The sequence below is a fragment of the Epinephelus fuscoguttatus genome, linkage group LG22 (assembly GCF_011397635.1).
Source record: "Epinephelus fuscoguttatus linkage group LG22, E.fuscoguttatus.final_Chr_v1".
Lineage (NCBI taxonomy): Eukaryota > Metazoa > Chordata > Actinopteri > Perciformes > Serranidae > Epinephelus > Epinephelus fuscoguttatus.
The window spans coordinates 23180211-23206209 of record NC_064773.1 but is presented as its reverse complement, the minus strand read 5'-3'; the positions used below and the strand labels follow the sequence as shown (position 1 = coordinate 23206209).

At 40.4% G+C, this 25999-nt stretch overlaps 1 protein-coding gene and 1 long non-coding RNA gene across 3 annotated transcripts in view; both read right to left on the bottom strand.

Annotated features, from left to right (window-relative positions):
- Nucleotides 1-25999, bottom strand: part of tafa5a (TAFA chemokine like family member 5a) — a 250110-nt gene that overhangs the window by 132692 nt on the left and 91419 nt on the right. The gene's annotated exons all lie outside the window — the stretch shown is intronic.
- LOC125883143 (uncharacterized) lies at nt 1067-3070 on the bottom strand. The gene is made up of 3 exons (XR_007448464.1): nt 3053-3070; nt 2373-2480; nt 1067-1140 (listed from the first exon to the last, which is right to left on the bottom strand). It is a non-coding gene; the product is annotated as an uncharacterized LOC125883143 (long non-coding RNA).

Here is a 25999-nt window from a genome sequence, read left to right as displayed (position 1 = left end):
CAACAAGCTTAATGGGGACATTTTTACACACCATGTTATCATCCTTTACGGGACAAAGCATCTCTGGGTTTTATTGAACACTAATGGTATCATAAGAAGTGCACTGTGGGGACATCGTAAATGTGCCAGATCAAGGTGATAATTGGGCCAAAGGAAAATATCCAGACAGGTTCAGATCCATCTTCAAAGTCCCTTTAACTTTTGCCTCATTGAGGTATTAAATTTTTAACTGTTAGTAGACCTGATTGACAAGAAATTACCCTCACAATGACCTCATTTGCTTTGTTTAGTTGTTTAAACCAAACGTACAGAGGCTGTTGAAGTAAACATCAAGTGATGAAGGTGAATGTACCTCTTGAGTAGTGTCCTGTAGACACAAAGCTTCTTCCATCCGTTTCTCAGACATGGCAGCAGGATGGGAGCTCTTGCAGGATGAATATCCATGGCACACAATGTCATCTGCAATGATTTACAAGGAAAACAATGAAAATATGAGGACCTTTAGGTCAATTTAATGTAAACACCATGTAAAACTCAAGTAGATAAATACATGTTCTTAAGGATCTGTAAACTTTAGTACATGCCAAAACACCAGACTTCATAAGAAAAGAAAACACCAAACTGTACTGTAATATTTCAGACTAATGAGTCAACCTCTGTTTGCTTTCACACATCTTCAATACAACAAGCTTAATGGGGACATTTTTACACACCATGTTATCATCCTTTACGGGACAAAGCATCTCTGGGTTTTATTGAACACTAATGGTATCATAAGAAGTGCACTGTGGGGACATCGTAAATGTGCCAGATCAAGGTGATAATTGGGCCAAAGGAAAATATCCAGACAGGTTCAGATCCATCTTCAAAGTCCCTTTAACTTTTGCCTCATTGAGGTATTAAATTTAACTGTTAGTAGACCTGATTGACAAGAAATTACCCTCACAATGACCTCATTTGCTTTGTTTAGTTGTTTAAACCAAACGTACAGAGGCTGTTGAAGTAAACATCAAGTGATGAAGGTGAATGTACCTCTTGAGTAGTGTCCTGTAGACACAAAGCTTCTTCCATCCGTTTCTCAGACATGGCAGCAGGATGGGAGCTCTTTGCAGAATGAATATCCATGGCACACAATGTCATCTGCAATGATTTAGAAGGAAAACAATGAAAATATGAGGACCTTTAGGTCAATTTAATGTAAACACCATGTAAAACTCAAGTAGATAAATACATGTTCTTAAGGATCTGTAAACTTTAGTACATGCCAAAACACCAGACTTCATAAGAAAAGAAAACACCAAACTGTACTGTAATATTTCAGACTAATGAGTCAACCTCTGTTTGCTTTCACACATCTAAAATACAACAAGCTTAATGGGGACATTTTTACACACCATGTTATCATCCTTTACGGGGACAAAGCATCTCTGGGTTTTATTGAACACTAATGGTATCATAAGAAGTGCACTGTGGGGACATCGTAAATGTGCCAGATCAAGGTGATAATTGGGCCAAAGGAAAATATCCAGACAGGTTCAGATCCATCTTCAAAGTCCCTATTAGATTTAACTGTTAGTAGACCTGATTGACAAGAAATTACCCTCACAATGACCTCATTTGCTTTGTTTAGTTGTTTAAACCAAACGTACAGAGGCTGTTGAAGTAAACATCAAGTGATGAAGGTGAATGTACCTCTTGAGTAGTGTCCTGTAGACACAAAGCTTCTTCCATCCGCTTCTCAGACATGGCAGCAGGATGGAGCTCTTTGCAGGATGAATATCCATGGCACACAATGTCATCTGCAATGATTTACAAGGAAAACAATGAAAATATGAGGACCTTTAGGTCAATTTAATGTAAACACCATGTAAAACTCAAGTAGATAAATACATGTTCTTAAGGATCTGTAAACTTTAGTACATGCCAAAACACTAGACTTCATAAGAAAAGAAAACACCAAACTGTACTGTAATATTTCAGACTAATGAGTCAACCTCTGTTTGCTTTCACACATCTTCAATACAACAAGCTTAATGGGGACATTTTTACACACCATGTTATCATCCTTTACGGGACAAAGCATCTCTGGGTTTTATTGAACACTAATGGTATCATAAGAAGTGCACTGTGGGGACATCGTAAATGTGCCAGATCAAGGTGATAATTGGGCCAAAGGAAAATATCCAGACAGGTTCAGATCCATCTTCAAAGTCCCTTTAACTTTTGCCTCATTGAGGTATTAAATTTAACTGTTAGTAGACCTGATTGACAAGAAATTACCCTCACAATGACCTCATTTGCTTTGTTTAGTTGCTTAAACCAAACGTACAGAGGCTGTTGAAGTAAACATCAAGTGATGAAGGTGAATGTACCTCTTGAGTAGTGTCCTGTAGACACAAAGCTTCTTCCATCCGTTTCTCAGACATGGCAGCAGGATGGGAGCTCTTTGCAGGATGAATATCCATGGCACACAATGTCATCTGCAATGATTTAGAAGGAAAACAATGAAAATATGAGGACCTTTAGGTCAATTTAATGTAAACACCATGTAAAACTCAAGTAGATAAATACATGTTCTTAAGGATCTGTAAACTTTAGTACATGCCAAAACACCAGACTTCATAAGAAAAGAAAACACCAAACTGTACTGTAATATTTCAGACTAATGAGTCAACCTCTGTTTGCTTTCACACATCTTCAATACAACAAGCTTAATGGGGACATTTTACACACCATGTTATCATCCTTTACGGGACAAAGCATCTCTGGGTTTTATTGAACACTAATGGTATCATAAGAAGTGCACTGTGGGGACATCGTAAATGTGCCAGATCAAGGTGATAATTGGGCCAAAGGAAAATATCCAGACAGGTTCAGATCCATCTTAAAAGTCCCTTTAACTTTTGCCTCATTGAGGTATTAGATTTAACTGTTAGTAGACCTGATTGACAAGAAATTACCCTCACAATGACCTCATTTGCTTTGTTTAGTTGTTTAAACCAAACGTACAGAGGCTGTTGAAGTAAACATCAAGTGATGAAGGTGAATGTACCTCTTGAGTAGTGTCCTGTAGACACAAAGCTTCTTCCATCCGTTTCTCAGACATGGCAGCAGGATGGGAGCTCTTTGCAGGATGAATATCCATGGCACACAATGTCATCTGCAATGATTGACAAGGAAAACAATGAAAATATGAGGACCTTTAGGTCAATTTAATGTAAACACCATGTAAAACTCAAGTAGATAAATACATGTTCTTAAGGATCTGTAAACTTTAGTACATGCCAAAACACCAGACTTCATAAGAAAAGAAAACACCAAACTGTACTGTAATATTTCAGACTATTGAGTCAACCTCTGTTTGCTTTCACGGGTCCATGTTATTTGTCCGACATCCCATTAGTCAGACGTCCCGTTGTTCCGATATGTGATTATACCAGGCTATACTGTATTTGTGTACCATAGAGGATCAGCAACGCAACGAAAGTAGGCTACTGGTCAAGATACAAGTGTCATAGAGAGAAGAGAGTGAAACACCATAACCTCCAGTTATTAACTCTGGGGTCGGGGTTGTGTGGGGAGCTCTCTGCGGTGCTGAACGGCTCCCGGTGGGCGTATTTCTGCCTTGATGGTGCGCCGCGACCGGCTGTGGGTCAGCTGGGAAAGGCTTGAGGCAAAGCAGGCTCACGGCTTATGTGTTTGCCACTTTCTTTTTCATTTTAACCCACACCATGATCTTTTCCTGACCCTAACCAAGTGGTTTTTGTGCCTAAACCTAACCAGACCTTAACCACAGGGCATCATGATGATTTGGAACAACAGGACTTTGGAACGATGGGTTTAATACGGTCGAACAATGGGATGTCGGACCAATGGGCAGTTCCGCTTTCACACATCTTCAATACAACAAGCTTAATGGGGACATTTTTACACACCATGTTATCATCCTTTACGGGACAAAGCATCTCTTGGTTTTATTTAACACTAATGGTATCATAAGAAGTGCACTGTGGGGACATCGTGAATGTGTCAGATTACAGTGATAATTAGGCCAAGGAAAAGGTCCAGACAGTTAAAGATCTGTCCCAAATTTCTAAAATATGTAAAAACACTAATTAATAAAAATACAGGATAATTTAATTTCAGTAGTTTCTAATGAAGATACCTTCACACACAATGTTATTCTGAGACGTTCTTAAAGCCTACACATTTAAAAACTGTGCAGTCATGAGACATACTTGCATTCGCCATGGGCAGTCATCGCCTCCGTAGTCGTAAGTTATTTCTTCACCTTCCTTTATGTCTTTTAGAGCAAAAGGCATAAGTGTGGGCTTCCTCCACCTCAATTTGTTTCATCCTGCAATTTGGATGTCTGTGTTCATCATTCACTAGGCGGCCAAATGAATCGTCTTCTCTCGAGGCATCAATACTTAGAATGGACAAAAGATGAGAAAGAGGAAAATAAAAACAATTTTAGTTGAAAATAATGTCTCCCCAGGTCCTATCCAAAATTCAACATTCAATGTATTTCCTTTACCTTGCAGTGTCACATTATTAAATGGCAGACATTGATTGTGCAGTCTTATATCAAATTCAACAATTTATAGAATGTATATAAAGGAATGTACCAGAGATAAAGATGCAATTTTAAATCTTACCACCATGTTTTCCCTCTCCACTTGAAGAGAAAGAAAAATGCAGCACATGAGGGATGGTAAACCTTTCTCCTCCCTCTCGGCTTCAGCATCATCTATCAAATCACCCTGTATTCAACGACAAAATCTCCTTTGCAGAATGAACCTCGTGCGAACAAACCACGTCCTGCAAGAAAAATAAAGGAAATTTTGATCAAAACAAGAAAGCAAATCATACACTACAATGGATATTTCTTCTGTGGCAACATGTATTTAAACACACACATTGCAGCTTAAGAGTGACAAAATCCTTTTTTTTTTTTTTATTCAATGGCAGCACGACTAATTTGAGATGCCAACTAGTGGTATAGTGATTTAATTCAAGTAATTTACTTTTTCTGAAATTTCTAGAAACACAGTGATGCATTTAAAGTAAAAAATGGCCTCTAACTTCTGCTCTGTCTATGGGTGCATCGAAAGTCCTTAATTTCAGGATTGTTTCCTTCCTACTCTCCTCTCCTTGCGTCTTAGTCCTCTCAACGAGGAGAAACGTGAGGAAATCATGCAAGGAGAGAGGATACGAGGAAATATGAATTAAGAGACATTGGACTTCCTCTCCAGGGTTTTCCCTGCCATTATACAGCTTAGGCACGGAACCTAAGCATTTTGCGACTCGCCTAGCGAAAAATCAGCCTCGATCTCACAGCATGCTCCACACATGCGCTGTCTCCCACAACTCGCAATTGCATCGTCATTTAAAAGACATCGTGAAACAACCCTTCCATCGCCGATGGGCGATCGGATCGCCCATTGGCACAACCCTAGTAGGATGTATTTCAGGATAATATAAAGTGCAGTGTGCTGAGGTAGAATTTAAATGAGGCGTTATAATCTATGTAAAATTATAATTTGTATTTTGGGTTAACTTTTGATGTGTATTCAATGTTTCCCACAGGACAGGAATCTATTTGTGGTTACGGCCAGGCTCCGCCAGCTGCAAAGCGTAAGCGTCACATCAGCATAGCAGCGTATTCATTTGGGCTACACTTACTGCGTAAGGAAGCAACACGTAGAGAAGCCAGCGGGGTTGTTTACCGTTTGCCAAGCCGAGAGGCTGCATGAAATGTTAAAGCATTTCCCACCTAAGTTATTACATATATTTGAGTTATCTACAAGTTAACTGTACTGTTTGTCATCTACTCGCTTTCAAATGTCCGCCACGGACATTTACACAATGTCACGGATAAACATGGGTAAATGCATGAAAAAAATCATCACATATCACCTCTGATAATGGTTTATTCATTTAAAAACACATTGTACTCGTTTAACACACTATTTCATGCAGTTTTTATCTGCTGGAGGGTCACGTAGGGGAGCGTAGCACGACAAAAATAGAAGAGCTGCGTAAAATAGAGAGTTGTCACGCGACAGACGGTGGTTGTCACACCGCTCCCGTTGCCGGTGGAGCCGCTGTAATTGATTAACGGGGGCGAGCTGCTACGGGACTCGCGCTGCAGTTAACACTACTAACAGCGTGAGTTAATGTCTCTGCACATGTTGAGCTTCCAGCTATGTTAATACAGACACAGGCTAATATAACATGATGAGTTAGAGTTGTTCGGACCACTTTTGGACTTGTTTGCCCACATATTTGTACCAAGAGGTCTTTGGATCCGTTCTGCTACTACGTCTGCTTCTTCTTCTGGCGGACCAGGTGCGTTAAGTGCGTCTTAATGATGCAGACCGCCACCTATTGCACCAGAATTGTAACGACAAGCTATATTCACAATGTTTATGAGTGAGGACGAACAGTTAGCGCCAAAAGCAGAAAAATCTATATGTGGCGGAGATAATTTATTCGTGACGCACCGCCACAGATAAATGAATGCATGGGAAACACTGGTATTTTTGCATGTTGATAGGTACAACATCAGTGGGACAATGGACTTCAAAACCCAGCACTCCAATGACTGGAGACCATTGCCAAAGCAGCAGCTCCGACACACCTCCTCAGACTCACCTGCAGTCACACCACTCTACACAAACAGCCTGAAGATCAAAGAGACGAAATACAAACACCTCCAAGAACTCAAAGAGGTCATACCCAAAGACTTCCACAGCTTTTATGACAATCTGAAACACTAGAATGACACTGTACTGCACGAGCTACTCTACAGTCACTCCATACTGTCCCACTGTCATTAAATGTCAGTGGTATCCACATGTTTTATTGTCATTGTTATTTATCTGATCAAAATGCTCTGAGACAGATTTATTTTTGCAGTGTCTCTGCACTCATATGAGCCCTGCTTCACAGGTTGTACGTTCACATTAGGCAGCTGCAACCCAACCAAAGTCTACTGCTGCTGGCCACTGAGAAGCTCTGACCCTTGACCTTGTTTTATTAGCTGTTCATGATGTTCATTATCCAGGAAGTTACTTACACACACGTCATAATTTACAAAATAAATCTATTCGAATTTTGTTTATACTGTATTCATTTTTGTATGATAATTTACCAATGTTTTATTATAACGCATAAGCTGTCGATTGGAGACACTCTGCTGGTGTTTGCAATGTTAGATTAAATAAATAACTTTTTAAATACATACAATCCTTAATTTACACAAAGGCTGTAAAGGATAATGATTTATTTTGAGGCCTGAGATGCGGAAGTGAGAAGAAGTGCTGGTGAAAAATGGAAGGTTGAAGTGCAGTTTAGTCCATCATTTACCTGTTAATAGCACTTAAATTTTATAATAGATTTTGGCCAAATGTATTAAACAACAGGAAAAACAGCGCACAAACACTTACAATAAACTCTGTAAACCTGTAACTTGATAAGGTAATGCAATGAGCTACTGCAGCCGATGCGGCCGTTATAATCAGTGATGGCACAAACATATCAGTCTGTTGGAGCAGCATCCAGTCAATAACTGATGGAACAGTAAAGAGGAGTGTCGGCTGGTAAAAGACTTCCGTAAAGGAAGCTCTCGTGTATCCTCACTCACTCATCGCTCCTCATTCCTTGCTCCTCTCTCCTCGATGGACAAATAAGAGACATCGGACGGCTGGAAAGATGGCGGAGCTTGAACCACTTCCGGTTCAAGTTCAAGGTGTCTTAGGGATGTAACGATTACCAGTTAAGTGATAAACCGTGGTAAAATTCGGTTAGTATTACTGTTTCAAATTTTAATTATTATTAAAGCTGTGTTTGATTATGGCACTGTTGAAAAACTCATAGTGATACTGCTCACCAAAGCAGTAGCAGTCCTTCAGACACAGACGCGCATGCATAGTATGCAATGTTTGGCCCCACTGAAAACATGGTGGAAGGCATGACAGGGTTCAACGCTAAGGTTTTTTTTCACTTGCCCGGTTGGGCAAGTTGGTCAGAGATCTACTTGCCCGAAGTCAGTTTGTACTTGCCCTAAAAAAATTGTTTAATTTAAGCGGCTATCAATTAACAAAGACTGCAGTTATTTTTATGTTCAGTAATCTTTATTCACACTGTATTTATTAATTAAAACAACATATGTCATGTATTGTAGCTTAATTCCTACACAAATATGACAGTGTCAGGGCTTAAAGTGAAAAATTTGTCAGTCATTCTCTGTCTATAATTTTGCGCTCTACTTGAGCCATGCCCACCTCTATTTATTGTTCATCCCTCTCCAGTTCTGCTGTATTAACAGGTGAAGCACACGCATGAAAAATAATTTTCACATGCGTGAAACTTTTTGTATGCTTGCAAAGCACAGCCTGCTGGGATGTTTCTATGTATCTACTGGCACCAGAAGGGCTCTTTAGGACTAAGTACATACAGTACATGTGTGCACAGTAATGAGCAGGTGAAATGTCTGTCTAGCTTACATATGAGGTGTCTCAAGATTTAGGAACATACAATTTTATTGAATATAATAAAGTAAAAGTCACTTGACATGCTGCTGTTCTGTGCTATGACCTATTTAAGTGCTGGAAGCTGTTATTTACGTGACAACGCCTGAACGCAACACAAGCTCAGTATGAGTGCCATGCTGAGCAGCTGTGCGAGCAGCGTGTTTGTCTGTGCGTAACAGCAGTCTGTTGGTTATTTACACAGTGTCCATAACAATAACTTTGTCAGCTGACAAACTGCACCGGGCTCGGGTCAGGTTTAGTCAGGAAAATGCAGCCCGAGCTGCTCTAGTGTGCTCACCTGTGTGTGTGGAGGAACTCCAACGTGCACAATACAGAGAGCAGAGGAGAATTGTTAACGCGTGACCATGTAGAGACAGAAATGACACGATGGCATAACACCATAAATAGTATATTGTTATGTTATTATATGAAGCGTCCGTCGCGCAAAATAATATCAATGGGGGCTGTGGGCAGGACATTATAACACAATAATACATTTATTTTATCAATTAGTTATTAACTTTTACTATTTTTAGCAACTTGCCCAATCGGGCAAGTGAGTTGTTAGTTTACATGCCCGACCGTGAGTTTTACTTGCCCCGGGCAATCGGGCAATCCTTATTGTTAAGCCCTGCATGAGCACCCACACAGACAGTGTTTAGGAGGTGAATTTTTGCCTTGCTTTACTTGCCCAAGTTTGACCGCGGAGTATTTGTTTTTACAGCAATGAATAACATGAGCAGCACCAACCAGTTCCGACGTGGACAATGGGAGCCAAAGCGGTGATGTTACTGAAGCTCAGCCTGCCTGCTATTGTGACCCCCAAAAACCTGTTGATTTATACACATCCCAGGTGACAATTATAGACCTTAAAACGGAATAAACCCAAATTAAACTTAGATTTTACAGTGATTTAATTACAATAAACTGATCAAATGGATGCTGAAATAACTACATCATGATGCCGCTTTGTAAAAACTCTGAATTAATGTTTTGTCAGTCCTGTCAGCATGAAAAAGCAAAAACTTTTAAAATGCTTGTTTTCTGAATGGAGCTCAGATCGATCAGGGCTATCATTTTAGCTGCTTCATCCACACTCAAAATAACATCATCTAAAGGCTTAAATGAAATTTCATATTGTCATCTCTACTGTGTCTATTCGTATCTGTGTAAAGCATCTTTGGGTTTCTTGAAAGGTGCTGTATACATTCCAGTTATTATAATTAGTATTATTATTATCTAGACATAAGAAATCATCTTACCTTTCACTGCATTGATGAATTTCACCTCCAGTTTCCATGTTTTGTCGGTCTTTAAACCAACATGGTGACAGGCATCTTTAAAAGGACTGAGCCTGGGCGGCATTTCAAACTGAAGAGAAATGAATAAAAAAGGACAGTTATGGCTTCAGTTATGGTAAAAATGCATAAACTGTATTTTAAACTGCGCTATTCCAACTCAATTTCGGTTAAGTCCAGTCTAAATTGAACATATGAAATGTTAAGTTTTGTTAATTTGTGAAATAAATTAAGACAAACTTAAGAAATAATCAATTAACTCTGTGCACTTTAAATATGAGGAAACTAATTGCAGCCTTCTCAAGCACTGGTCTTCTATGATATATTCTTGCACAAAAACATTTGGGATCTCATTTCCACTGGCATTATCTAGTTACATGTCCACTTTAAAATCAGACAAATTAACTAATCATTAAGAGAATAAATTATTTTGGGGTTTTTAGAAACTTTACTTCTGCTAGATTCTTCTCCTGATTTTGAAGGCTTAGGCTATTCTGTTGAATATTGATATTATTATTAAGTTTATTTACATGAAAATGTATGCACAATGAAAGTTGATCATTTAACAGAAATTAACAGACTGATTACTTGTGCAGATTAATAATAGAACACAGTGAAAAAAATAGCCATTTTAATAAATCAATATTGCGCTCTGCCGCTCACCAGGCAAGGCGCACTTCAACTTGAAGAAACCTACAGTCTACGGAGAAACTGACTCTAAAAACTGCAGCTGGTCTCAGAAGATTATTGTAGCCCCCAAAAGCATAAAGTCACAGCACGTTGTTATTGTTAACATTGCAACATCACCTCGCATAATATTTACTGTTGTCTGTGTGGACACAGAAGGCCTGCTAACTGCAGCAGTTTAGCGAGGCAGACATGCTTCAGATATAACATGTGCACGTTAGCATCACGGCTAGGACATTTTCTCTCGTTAACTAACATATGTTAACTAACAATATTCAATAGTTATTTTGGCATCAAAAGCATTTGTGAATTATTTAAAAATGCAGGCCTCACGGGCCAGATCACACCGAATGGTGACCTTTGACACTGTTACATGCTACATGTTACATGCTAGATGTTGACTAAACAGAGCATTTGACACGGTGTAACGTCAACTTCACACTCTCTTATGGCTTCTAACATTATACGTTTACCTTTCTACATGTGTATTAACTGAATAAATCCATCCTGGTTCCCAAAACTTCAACAACTGCTAACTGACTTGGGCCAGGTTGCTCATTAATGCTAGTTAACGTTACTTTGGCTAACGTTATCGTTAATAGCCTTCAAACAACAAACAAACGACAGTTTGAATAAATAAATAAAATATAAAATGCTATATTTCAATAAAATGATTAATACATACCAAAAAATGCCGCTGGCCACACTCTCAATGCCTCATCAGACGCAGGTTGAATGCAAGACTGTATGGGTGCGGCCTGGAGTCTCCGTCTCACGGCTCTCCTGACATGACCTCTCGTCCGGTGATACAGAAGCCACGCCCCCCGACTTTCTAAATTTCAGAATAAAAGCTCGCGCCTGACACTATAGTGGTTTTAAACGTAATATTGTATTTTGTAAGGTATTTTAGGAAGCTCGCGCTTGACACTATAGTTGTTTTAAACATAATATTGTATTTTGTAATGTATTTTAGGAATCCTGGTAGAAAAGGTTTTTTTAACATCTGACTGCAGCCTGGAACCTCTTGTCTCATGACACATCTATTGTCTTTTAGGAATCCTAGTTGAAAAGTTGTTTTATACATAGTATTAAATCCTCCTCGAAGTACTGTTGCTTTGTGTTACTTTTACATGTTGTCCTTTCTAATAATCATTTTATTTTTTATGTAAAGCACTTTGAGTTTCATTTTGTGTTGGAGCAGAAGCTACCATCATAAAAAGGGCTGGAACGCCGACTTAAATGTTAAATTAACAGAGGAACAAACATACACAGCCATCGGTTCTGTTTGACAGGTATGCACACACCTGGACCAGGGGCAAGCGGCAATTTATTGATTTGTGACACCTGCTACCTAATCACCACGCCCCCTCTCCAGACAACCTAGTCAGTGTAGGAGCACAAAAACAATATTCAACACCCCCACTTGCTCTTATACTGAATAACAAGATATAGTGTCACATACATTTACACAATTCATTTTCATTTCATGTTTAACCTTTTCACCAAAAATGAAACAGGCAAATATATCAAGCATGGTTTTAGTTCCAGATTTAGTTAAAATATCTACCACCATGTCTGCTGTTGGACAATATTCAATAGTTATTTTGGCATCAAAAGCATTTGTGAATTATTTAAAAATGCAGGCCTCACGGGCCAGATCACACGAATGGTGACCTTTGACACTTCTGAAGGTTGCATGGGTCTGAAACTTGGCACAGTCGATGCCCCTGACCTCCTGATACACATACTCTAATGTCAGCCCCCTACCTCAAAGCGTTGATGAATCATTAAGGAAAAGATAAGATAAGATAAGATAAGATAAGATAAGATAAGATACACCTTTACTGATCCCATAATTGAGAAATTCCAGTGTTACAGCAGTCAGATTAAGTCAAAGAGTCAGATTAAAGATTTCAAATTTAAACTTAAAAACTTAAATAACTAGGCATGCAAATAAGTACAAAAAATACAAGAGACGGCGATAAATAATAATAACAATAACAATAAAAATAATAACGGGAAGTGGATAATAAGGAGCAGCAGTGAATAAAAATAGCCAGTGGATAAGGTGCAAGTGATTGTATGTGCAAAAACAGCAGACTGCTGTGGTGTCCATAAAGTGTCCATAGTGTCAATAAAGTGTCCATGGTGCAGTTTACTGTGAGCAGTGCTGGTTATGTAGCCTGACAGCAGCAGGCAGGAAGGACCTGTGATAGCGTTCCTTCACACACTCTGGGTGAATCAGTCTATCGCTGAAGGAGCTCTCCAGAGCTTTTATCTCCTCCTGCAGAGAATGGGAGTCATTAGTCCTCAGAGATGACAGCTTCGCTGTCATCCTCCTTTCTGCCACCATCTGCACAGAGTCCAGAGAGCATCCCAGGACAGAGCTGGCCCTCTTGATCAGCTTGTCCAGTCTCTTCCTATCTGCAGCCGAGACACTGCTGCCCCAGCAGACCACTCAAAAGATGGCTGATGCCACCACAGTGTCAAAGAAGGTCTTCAGGAGTGCCCCCTGCACTCCAAAAGACCTGAGCCAACTCGGCAGGTAGAGTCTGCTTTGGCCTTTCCTGTACAGTGCTGTTATGTGATCAGTCCAGTCCAGTTTATTGTTAAAATGAATACCCAGGTACTTATAAGATGTCACCATCTCAAGACAGTGATTTTTTAAAAAAACGTGTCTCTTTGGCCACTGCACAGCGACCTTTGACCCCAGGGGCCCCAGATTCGGTACAGATGATCCCCCGGAGCTACTAAACAATAATCCGGAACAAAAAACCCCAAAGTCCTGTAGATTTTTTTGCCTGTTTCAGAAACTCAAAATCAGGAGCTGTCAGACTTGTGCCCTCTTACACCCTTTGACCAGAGAGGAGGTTTTGGAGGAAATGTTTTTCTAAAAGTCACAGGAGTCTGATTTCTTTACATGTTGTTCGGGGCCCAAGACGAGCCGGTAGACATCAGTTAGGTTCTGATCAGCCTGGTAGATCCGAGGGTGGGCCTTGAAAGGTTAGCATTTGTGAACCAATTAAGGCTTGCCACGGCCACAAAAATTGTCCAAATTACATGAAAATTGGTGTCTGGGCCTATCTTTGGGCCCTGATCGTGAATCCCAAGTATCAATTCAGTGGGCCAATGGGAAAGCCAAGTAGCTTCCGAGAAGTTCACTCGAGATGGGGCAAAGATATTCTTGTAGAGCTCTTAGAGATGAGCAACATATCTGAAAAGCATGTAGAAATATTAATATTTAGTTTCCCATGTTCTGCTGTAAGGGTTTCTCTGGGCTGACCCTGACCCTTCTGAAGAATGCACGGACGCCAGAATCTGCACACATGATTGAGACTGCGGTCACAGTGACATTTGAGCTTTTCAGCCCATACAGTATATGTGCAGTTATAGACCTCCGACCTTATCTAAGCACTTTTAATGGCATAAGTGGGTATATTTCGTTTCATTTCAATATTAAGATTATTTAGAAAAGTGTTTGAAGCATTTTGGGGGTTGTTTAATTGATTATTTTGTTTCTTGAAGTGACTGTGCGCTATGCAACTGCAGCGCTGCAGTTGACCTGATATCGCGACAATTGTAGGCGGCAGGTCTATTAACAAATAAACACGTCTATCCAAGCCTAAGCTACAAACACCAACAAAACACTTAAACCTTATCACAGTGTTTATGAATGAGATCAGTAAAATATTGTAGCGACCCTGTAGTAAATGTTCTGTTGTAATGTCAATATTCTGTGAGTTGATGGCATGTTTGGAATTGAATGTGTATAGGTAGGGGCGGGGCGAGTGTGACGGGGATGGGGACAATGTGTGAGTGCGTGCTGGTGTCTGTATAAGCAAGCTGGAGGAGAGAGCAGGAGTGCACAGTTGGAGTTAACGTTACAGCTAAGTCCTTGTTTTATGGTTGTTTTGGCATGGTTACGGCCAGTGGTCGAATTGAGGGGGGGTAAGGGGGGATGCCATCCCCTTTGTTAGAAAATTGACCAAAAAGCATCCCCCTTGTTAATCTAGAATCTGTGTGTGCAGGCACGGACGTAATTTGAGAGAGGTGACACAGGGGACATGTCCACCGCACTTCCCGTATCTCTGCCCTCCGTCCCACGCACTTTTTACAGCCGTTACCACCGTCCAATTCGTTTTAACATGTGGTAACGTGTTTTTCCGAGCCGTCTTTAAACGCACCATGAGAAGGCGCATACACACGCTGTCATGTTGTGATCAGAGTCAATCCACACAGACAAGACGTGTGCTGCTGGCAGTGCTGGTGAGTGTTAACTATGTTCAGCAAAGCAGCCAGGAAGAAGCAAAAACCTTGCACAGTTTCTTCCAAACAAACCGTGTAAGTTGAGTAATGCTGTTGCTTGTAGATAATGTTAGCTAAATGATGACTAATTAATACCAATATATCAAGTTAAGCTAGTTAACAAGAACACTAACGTTAATGTTATTGTTACCTATGTTAAATACCTTGCTAGCTAGTTTCATGCTAGAAATAAACCCACTCCTCCTTAATAAGAACTTGTGCTCACTATTGCTTTGCACGTATTTTATTTTAATCTTTATTGCCACAATAAATAGCAGGGTCAGGAGGAGACAGTGGACCAGAGGCCAGCAAGGATGATCATGCAGAGTCTTCACGGGAGAGATTATAATTGGCTGAGAGAAAATATCTAGAGCACAAAAGTGACTGTGCGATTAATTTCCACAGCTATGTCACCACTACTATTCTTAATTCTATTTCTAAATTTTGCTTTGCACATTTATTATCTATATTATTGCAACAGATAGAAGAGGGACAGGGAGAAACCAGGCAGGTATCAGGACAGGCACCTGACAGCATCACCAATTATCAGCCCAAGGCTTCACAGGTAAGGAGAAATTATAAATGGCTAAGGAAATGTCTATAGGATAAGAGTGACTCTAAGATTAATTTTCACAGCTATTTCAGAACTACTCTTATGAATACTCTAAAATGTTTTTTGTGTGTACTGCAATCGGTCTTTGTCAGGTGACGTAATGCTTGCGACAGCCGCAGTGTATTGTGGGTCGAGGGTCACTCATTGTAAACAACTCAACAGTGAACATCGTCTTTGCGTGTGGCATTATCTTTGATAAAATGGGACGCCGTGTTGTGTGAAAGGCTGTCATACTAAGTCACACGAAAGAAATGGCAGAAAAGTTGACCACAACGTGAGATTTTTCGGTTTCCCACTTGGAAAAGAGGTTATGGACAGCAGGTTGAGGAAATAACGAAGAGGTGTCGGATGGCCTGGGTCGCAGCGGTGAGACAGAAGGGCATCACTTTCGACACCATATCTCCCTTCATGCGTGTTTGCTCTCGGCATTTTCATAAAAGCAAGTAAGAGAGTTGTTTTTTTGTTTAAGTAATGTTACTGAATATGCTGGTTTTTGTTTTCTAAAGTCGCTATTTTCACATTGGCTAACCTTAGCTAGCTAGCTAGCATCACTTGTAAACTACAGACAAAGAGGGAGGGTAGTCTGGGCTAATCTGTTCGTGTTAAATCAGTATGTATTTTATTTTATCATCTTATTTCAAAACATTACAAAGTGAATGATTTTAAAGATAAAGGTAAACAGCAAAAATGCATAATAACACAGAAATATTTATCAATGCATGAGATTTCCTCTTGTGATCTGAGAGATCTGATGGGATGGTTAACTGGTAGCATGTCTGATTAAGTGGTTACGATTGTGAAATGTCATGGAAGCATCCAATGTTAACTAGCTTTCTAAATAAAACCCAACGTGATTGCAGGTCAACCAGCTTATGAAATGATGGAGGCTGACCCAGACTGGGCACCATCCCTACATCTGGGACACACATCTGTTACACCGACAAACACTGCACACTCTGCAAGACGAAGTAGACGGGAGCAGCTACGGAAAGAGACACTGCAAGCACCAGAGGTGGGGGTCCACCAGGATGCAGACATTGGAGAGCTACAGACCAAGGAGGGGACATCTGAGCCTGGTGAAAAAAGCAGTGAGCAACAGAGTGAGGAGGGGACACCTGATGCTGGTGAAGAAAGTGATCAGCTAATCACGGAGGATGAGACACACAACACCAGTCAGGATGTGACACAGACTGAATGTGACCTGTGTGTGCTCAGGCGTGCAGAAGTAAACCGCCTGTTGGAAGAAAACAGAGAGCTGCGGTGTGAATTTAATGAGCGCAGGATGTCTGATGGTTTCTTTGGAGAGGATGATGAAAAAGTAAAGTACTATACAGGTCTGCCAAACCTGGGAACCTTTATGGCATTATTCCATTTTTGATGCCTCTCATGCCCAGTCAAAAGAAAATTCTCACTCCCTTTCAAATGCTTCTGTTAACCTTCATGCGCCGATTGGATCTGCCTGCGCAACACCTAGCTCATCTGTTTCGCGTTTCCCCAAAGACAGTGTACAGAACATTCAATGAAATGATGTCTTTTTTATATGCAAACTTGAGGCGTTCCATTGTATGGCCAGATAGAGACACTCTGCACAAAATCATGCCTCACCAGTTTGTGGAGGCCTTTGGACACAGAGTGGCAGTGATTATTGACTGTTTTGAAATTTTCACAGAGAAACCATCAAATCTGAAAGCACGTGCCCAAATGTTTTCCAGCTACAAGCACAACCACATTATGAAGTACTTAATAGGTATTACACCCAAGGGAGCCATTTGTTTCTTATCAAAAGGCTGGGGAGGTCGTACAAGTGACAAACATATAACCCTGAACAGTGGTTTTCTTGATAATTTGTTGCCTGGGGACATTGTCTTGGCTGACAGAGGTTTTGACATACAGGAATGTGTGGGCATGTTGTGTGCAGAGGTCAAACTCCTAGCATTTACAAAAGGCCGCTGTCAGTTAGCAGCTAGAGATGTGGAGGAAACTAGAAAAATAGCACATTTGAGAATCCATGTTGAAAGGGTCATTGGAAATGTTTGTCAGAACTATAAGATCTTAACAGGAACCATACCCATAAACATGATTCTTCCATGTGAAGGTGAAGAAGCCACAATGTTGGATAAGGTAGTCACTGTGTGCTGTGCCCTGACAAACCATTGCCCAACAATAGTTCAGAAACATGGATGATGAACAAAGATATCATGATGAAGTATGTATGTGTACAGTTAGACCAGTGATTCCCAAACTTTTTCCAGTATGCTCCCCTTTCGGAAGCCAACAAAAGTTCAACACTTGAGTTAGACACTTGGAAGTTTTCTTTTCTTTTCGTACTATTTGTGCAAGCAAAGTTTTTATACATTTTTGTACATGACTTAAACATGAATAATAAAGTATGTCAATTACATTTTTGAAGTCTTCTTGACTCTTTGCCTCTCTTAAGCACATAAATAACTAGTGTTAGTTTTGATAATGAAAATTACTCTTCATTACTAATTACATTTTAAAAATCCTGTGGAGATAAACAGTGAATAGGAAATATGATGTTTGCTAACAAAATGAGAATCTTGACAGTTTTACTTTTTTAGATATGTAATTTATTTCACAAACAAAACACAGCAGCAGCACAATGGTAAACAGATAAAATAGCAATACAAGAAAATACAAAATATGTGCATGCCAAGTAATATAAATAACAGTTGTAGCATAAAGTATTCAAGTAAATTCAAGTAAATTTGTCCCACTTCACATGACAAGTCCTGTAGTGAGAGAATTGCACATCTTTGCATGGCAATTTCAACACTGAAACAATATATTGTGCGATAACAATTGTGCTAAAAACATTAGTGCAAAATATGTGCAAATTTGTCAACAATTCACAGATACTTGTACATTCAAATATTGCAGATTCAAAAAACAGCACGCACATCCAAAAACTTTGAATACTGGGTGCTGGACAGAAGAACAGATACAGAAGTACAAAAAATAGGTCCGCACACTGTTCAACAATGTTTAAATCAGAGTTTTCATGTTCAATCATGTTTCTGAGAGGAACAACGAGAGCGGATCCAAAAATCTTCTTTAGCTGTTGCATGCTGTAGACCAACACAGCTTAAATGAAACCACACAATGGGGCAGTTTTGATTGTCACAGGCCACCATGTCATCTTTGCTCTCTGGTCCACGACAAAAGCACCAAAACTTGACAGCTCTTTCCTTCTTCCTGGACTTCTCTGTTACTGTTTTTGAAGTTTTGCATGGTCTTTTCCTTTGTGGAACAGAAATCAATGCAGTGGTGCCCGTCTTGCACTCCAAGTGAAGTAGCAGCTCACCAGCTCAGGGAGACACACACACTCAAAAAATTGCTGTGCCTTTTTCAAGAGAGCACTCCGGAGTTGTGGGTCAGCATCTGTGACAAAAATTTGCGTCTGTACTTGTTTGTAATATGGATGATCCTTCTTAAGCTGCAGGTCTCCATCCACTATTTCCAAACAGAAGTTTTTGTCTCCACTGTTGCATGCCTCCTCAACAGTACTGTCACGATACTTGTAAGGGCATTTTATTTCGACGCAGCCTTTTCCACAGCAAGTGCACTGCACAATCCCATCCGGCAATGCTCCAACCTGAGGAAAGTTTGGGTTTATGTTAAACCCACACTGACTCATCTCAAAGCCACAGTGATGTTTGTCAGTCTGCAGCCTGTACTGTGTTTGCCCTCTCTCTTCATTTTGTCTTCCCCATGCAGTAGCAGCACATCGGTTTGTTGCACTGTTGTTGGGACAACAAACTGCTTTCACTGTGGACAGTGCAGGCTTGTCCAAGTCCGACACATAGACTGCATGCATATTTGATGCTGTAATCCTTCCAATGCGGAAGTGATACCAAGCTGAAGATCTGTACTGTGGTCTGCTGTTTTTTTCAATGTAGTGTGCCTGCTCAGGTGAAATGTCTGCCTTTCTTGACAAGGTTTTGCAGTGTAGGCGCAAAGCAGATAAATCACTGCCATCCATTTTCTCATCACGTAGATGGCGCAGTGAATCTGGTGCTGAAAATGGCTGCACTGGGTCTGCAAATGCATCACAAAGTGCTGGGAGATTCGACAGAATTGCGGCTTTTGGGGATGCTTTTGCAGTTCTGTAAGATATGAAGCCCACTGATCCTGTGTGGAAATGCCAAATGTACAGTTGTTCATCGTAGTCCTTAGAACAGGCATGTTTCCTTCCTCACCATCCAGGAGTTTATCAAGGCATTTTCTTTTAGCTTTTGCGGTGGTGAAGTCGATTTTGTGTCCTGCTTCTGCTCCCACTTTACTGATGCTGCTTGGTATCATCCAGTATGCAGGTTGTCCAGTTACTGTTGTTGTCTCTCTGCATCTGACAACCGCCTCCAGCTTAAACAGCACAGCTGCAACATGTGTACATGTCTCCGCTATCCCAGCCATACATGTGCAGTGACCTGATGATATGGCTCCTGATGGCTTGATGATGGCCCAGGCCTTGAGTGGTGTGTCAGGAGTGCAAGACCTGTAGACAACACATAGGCAGACAGACAACAACAGTTTACAACAGTGTTCAATCATTTCCTATATTTTGCTTAATTTGTAAGGTTGTCTACATTATTACAGTTTCTGATTTACAGGCCGATGACAGGCTGACAGGTTTATTTCTGTGGTTAGACAAGCTGATGTCTGTTAAACCAGATGATTAATAACTGCTTGATGCTTGAGTAATTATGTTGTATGAAAAAGGGGTAGGATTATTAGATCATTTTCACTTTTTTCTAGCTCCTGTGATGTGAATGAGGTCATTTTTTCACAATAATATAATACACATGAATCTTTTATGCCCACAATTAAAATAAGTAAAGCAAATCAGACAAAACAAGCAAACTAACCGTAACCACCAACCATAACTTTGATTATAGCCAAGTTAGCTTACCTTTGCAGTGACGAGTGTGTTGTCGCAGTCCTGCGGTCGAAATGTGAACAGTTGTTGCACCCAGCCATTCGTGAAATGTCCGTGAGCTTGAGAGATTTATAGCTTCTGAACTGTTCATATGTGTAATATATACCTTAAACGAGGTAGTTTGTTATATCCAGCGATGAAGTTGGAGGCAGTAATGTGGCGTCGGAGCTTCAGTCTTTAGCTGTGAGGTCGTACGGATCTATGTTATTGATTGTCGACAATTTAGCCAAATACCGGTCCCTGGCCACCTTGATAAGTTTGTCCCTGTATGGTATCCTCTCATCCTTCTTATTCTTCTCCAGCTCGGCAACTGGGTAACAGTTTAAAAACTCACTACTAACTGCTAACGTTACTAACTACGACTTCCCCGGACAGCTACTCCAGTTCTGTGTTTACATCCGCGGTACAACCAAAATGGCGCCTGGGGGCGTGTCTGCCAGTTAGGACACGTGACTGACAAAGACCGATAGCAATACTACTGCATTATTTGTGTTTTTAAAGGCAGCAGGTATAGGTCATGCCATTTTTCTTTATCTTGATTAATTTTGCACATCTGTGCTGTCATATTTTATGATGTGTGCAAAAAATCAAAGCTACATTGCATCCCCTTGTTAAAAATTAACAATTCGACCACTGGTTACAGCCAACAGTAACCTGTACTGTGGAGTAATAAACGGTGGTTTGCCAAATAACCGCGCCATCCTTTCCACACGTCCTGGCAGACGCTACAATATGATGAGTGACGTGCAGCAGAGAGGGAGGGGCACAGCGGCTGCTGCGTTCAAGTGTTGCCATTTAAATTGTCGGGCTGTCGGGCCCCTTGGGCCTTGGGGTCCAGCGCAGGGCTCTACTCCACAGCTTTATGACCCCTCTGGCTGCAGTTATAACAGGACAATCTCACCTTCCCGCTGTCTCTTCCTCTCATCTTCATCACGCTGTCATCCGAGCAAACGGCATTAAATTTTTCCGTGCTCTCGTAGCTCCTCAACTTTGTTTTAAACTCTGTGAAACTTAATTTCTCATCACTTTGTGTTACGTGGATGGAAAATAAATGAGTCCGGCAGGCCCTTCAGGACCATTGCAGTTAACAAGCCATCACTTAAAGTTTCTCCTGCATTCCTGAGTGCTGTGATCGCAGTCTCTGCATGGATAACATAGTCAGTGACGCTCTCATTAACAGCTTTCTGGAGGGACTTCAGCTCCGTGTATAAGATGATCACTCGTGGCTTCCCTTACCAGCGTAATGGTCCCTCAGAATCTGCAGGGCCTTTCTGCCTTTATCATAATAATAAAGATGTATGTGTTAACCCAAGGGACACGTTATATCATGGTATGTTTCAAATGCAATGTTAAAAACTATCCGGATGGTTAAAATTGTAAAGTTAAGAGTTTAACCGTAAAAAGGCCTCTTTAGGAATTTACCAGTAACGCTGCTGCCATCTTCTTCTTCTTCTCCTCTCGGTTTGAGTCGAATTTGCATTTTTGACCCTGTAGGCTTGCTGTAACGCCCATGTCATGACACGAGAGGTCATGAGACGAGCCATGAGACGAGACTCCAGGCTGCAGCCATACCCGTCTTGTTGAATGTAGAGACCACTTCCTCTTCAATTTCACATTAAAACTCCACCAGCGGAAGTGACGATTGCAGGCAATTTAATGGGGAGAAGTAAACTGTCCCTTGATATACTTATCAGTGGCGTCATGCCCATTCCATCAATTCAGTTTTTGATATCTGGATTTTTTAAAATCTTTTTTAAGTTTATTGGACATAAACGCTGCTGTGCGTGTGTGAGTGGGCACGAGTGCCTGGCCGCTGTACTGACGGGTCAGGGACAGGTTAAGTCCGAGAGTCACAGCATCACTGCTGAAAATCGACAACAGAACAGCAGTCTGCTGCTTCAAAAGGAGATGTCCATGTGAGACCAAGAGTCTCTAATACCTGCTCAACAAAATCCGCTCATGTGGTGGAAAAACTCTGGGCTCTCTCACGTCTCTCATATCTCTCTCTCTCTCTCTCTCTCTCTCTCTCTCTCTCTTTCATGCTTCTTTTCTGTGCTCTGGGCATCCATTTTTGCTGTTTTTTAAAGCTCTCACCACGTAACGAAGTGATTCACTATATCTCTAGCTTGTTTTCTTACGGAGGAGAAAAGGGGGAGCACACTATTTCCAGGAAGGCATCACCTTTTCAAAAATGTAAGGACGTTGCTTTATTATCGGCCGTTCTTGCCGCTGGCTTAACAGGTATTTTGCATTTAGATGTTCCCATACTATCAGTAGGCTGAGATCTCTGATTATCTGGTATCGCGAGACTAGGGATGACCTGGTGTGATTTTGGTATCTAAATTCCTTCTAGAACTGAAAAAAATAAATAAGGGAAAAGGGTTAAAAGGTAATCTAAACCTGCATTCCTATACTTTCCTGGCGAAACCTGGAAGAATCTTTATAATAACTAATGAACTAAATACCATATACATTATCAGAACAACAATCAACAAAATAAACAGTACATTTCTCACTAAAATGTCATTAAAATGCATTTTAATGTACAGTCTATCTTATAGCATTTTCCACTGAGAATGAAAGGAATGTCAGCCATATTGTTTGTTTTCACAGAGAGAAACTTGACAGTCATGTGACACTGATGCAGGCTGATATAAAAGAATAGGACTGAAAAATGTAAGCCCCTCATGATTTTAGAGGCCTTATTGTAAAATGAGAGCTAGGCAATATATCAATATTATATGTTATGGTGATATGACAGATGACAGATTTTGGATATCGTTATATTGTGATATGGACTGGGTGTTGTCTTTTCATGGTTTTGAAGGCTGCATGTTAGAGTCCTGAATCACCCGAGAGGGTTTATTTCTCTATAGTTACCTGCCCACTCTACATTATTCCTTACATGTTTATCATACAATAACAATTAGCTGTTTAAAAATGTTTCATGTGCAGCATTTAGGTCTTCTACATACACCCCATTACATTTTACTCTTATGAGGTAGAATCATAGTTAATTACTTCCAAGTAATTCCACATTTGACCCTGGTGTTCTGTTCACACAAGTCACAGCAATATTTCTCATCCTTTCCATTTCACCTACACATTCCAGTAAATCATCAGTTCCATACAGGACCACAGGCCTCTCACCTCTTATGAGTTCTGTTGATACCATACAATACAACTCATAGTACCTTTCCCTTCATTTCACCCTATATCAGACAATGACAATTAGTGTATATATATATATATATATATATATATATATATATATATATATACACATATATGTATGTATAATGATAACACTATGAATATTCTTAACATTCTTTATGGGGACCAGGAAGGGGCAGTACTTACCATATTTGGAAGATGTGTGTGTGAGACAATTGACTGCAATACTAGATGAGGACCTTTAGGGGGCGATAGTGAAGAATCAGTGTGTGTGTGTCCTGATGGAAAAACATCACTTATGGGCCAAAGCTTAAAATTTCACAGGCACCTTCAAAATGGCTCCCGCATTCATTTAAAAGGCTTTGCCTTGTGGGGACCTTGATTTTGGTCCCCACGATGTCAGAGGTCCCCACGGCGTGACTGTGTAAACAGTAAAATGTCCCCACCAAGATAGGAATACAAGCACACACACACACACACACACACACACTCACTGTGTCCTCTCCTCTATCTCCTCTCAGTTCCAGAGGGCTACACTACAAGACACATGTACTTGCGCAGCACCATTATGGAGCTATTTTGAGGACATTGGGTAAATGCGACCGGCTCTCGACTCAAACTGCTGCATCCTCATGCACACTAAAATGTGACATCCACTTGAATGAGAATTCATTAAGGCATTTGTGTATTGGCTTTTAAAACAAAGTACGTAACAGTAAAGGAGAAGGCTTAATCAGTGATCAGGACAGTGGCATACCCAAGGGAGGCCATGGCCACCCTGATGCGACTGCTGGCAACCCCACAGGTCCCCCCGGTGACAGTAACTGAAGGGGATATTACTGTCTTTAAGAGGCTGAAACTAGACAACCTAAGGCATCCATTGGCACCAACCATGTTGGCATAGCTTGTCTGGAAGGGGGCTAAATAACACTCAGAAGTTGGGCTACATTTTGGCGAGGGAACAACTGGAATGGCCATTTTCAAACAAGTCCCCTGAACTCTTACCTCAGGATATCTGAATAAAGGTACTCATGAGTCTTTAATAACCGAAGAGGACTTGAAATTCAAATTAAAGCTGTATATTTGTCTTTTTAAGGAAAATGACAAAGAACAATGAATCCCATAACATGTACAGCAACATATGCCCCATCTGGCCATTTCTGGGGGTACCGCTGGATCACAAAACACAAACAAACAAAAGAACAGCCAGAGATGAATGAAAAAACTACAAAAAAGACAACTTAACAAAACACAATGTCACAAATATATTCAAAATAAGTTTGCATATGGCTCTAAAAACCCACATTTCCGGGTAAAACCTCTATGCTTACATTTGCATGGTATTTAGCTTGTCCTGATTAGGTTTTGAAATAATGAGACAGAGACTGATGGAGAGGCAGATAGGCACCAGGAACAATGCATCATTGACATATTTGACCTTTGACCCCCATGGAACAGGACATTTGTCTACTAACAGTGAGAGCTCAGGACATTCAACAGTCCAGAAAACAATTCATTTAGGAACAATGGGTGTTTGAATGGGATTTAATATTCAGAAAAGGTCAATACTAGATTCCATTAATATATTTTAGTAATATATTTAAACATTAGATATTTTTATTGGTAGTGGTGAAATATATTCAAATATATTCAAAAGTAATCACAGGGGAATTTGTCTTCACTTTTAGTACATCTTGCTAAAAATAGAACCAAAGTTCACAAGCGTGAGTTCTGCCTGGAAACTGTGAGCTGTACCCCAATAGCAACATATGCTGAGGTAAGCAAAACAAGCTGATTGGAAAACCTGCCTGAGAGAGTCATGAACAAGACAAGGATGGTGTGTTTTGGTGAATGGAAACACATCTTACAAGCGCATATTCAACAGCACCACCCAGACGTGCCAATCACAGGGATGCACTAAAAGACTCTTCTGATGTACAAACTTCACTTTTGTATTATTCTTTGTATTATTCTATGTATTTTGGTAATTGTCAAAGCACAAGAGAAGCATTTCATTTTTATAGCATATAGTTGTGACCTGCTGTGTTCTGGGAAATTGTTTGTTCAGTGTTCATACTTATTTTTATGATAAAAAAAAAAGTTTACCTAAGTTGTCAGAGAGCAAAATCTGACCTTAGTCCCTTGCAGGAGGATTGTGTCTGTCTTTGACACTTGCACTACTGTCCATTCAAAACAAATGATAAGAAGGTCTTTTTCTGCTGTACCAAACTCACTGAACCATGACTCCTCCTGAACTGGTGTCTGAACCAAATCCTGTGGGTCACAAAGTTCCTGTGGGACTTGGGCAGTGGAGAGAGTAAATTTTACTATTCATCACATGACTGGGGTGGGACAGGTAAAAAAAGGAAATGGTAGCGGGCATGACACGAATCTTAATAACAATACTGAGCTAGCAATGTGAAGTTAG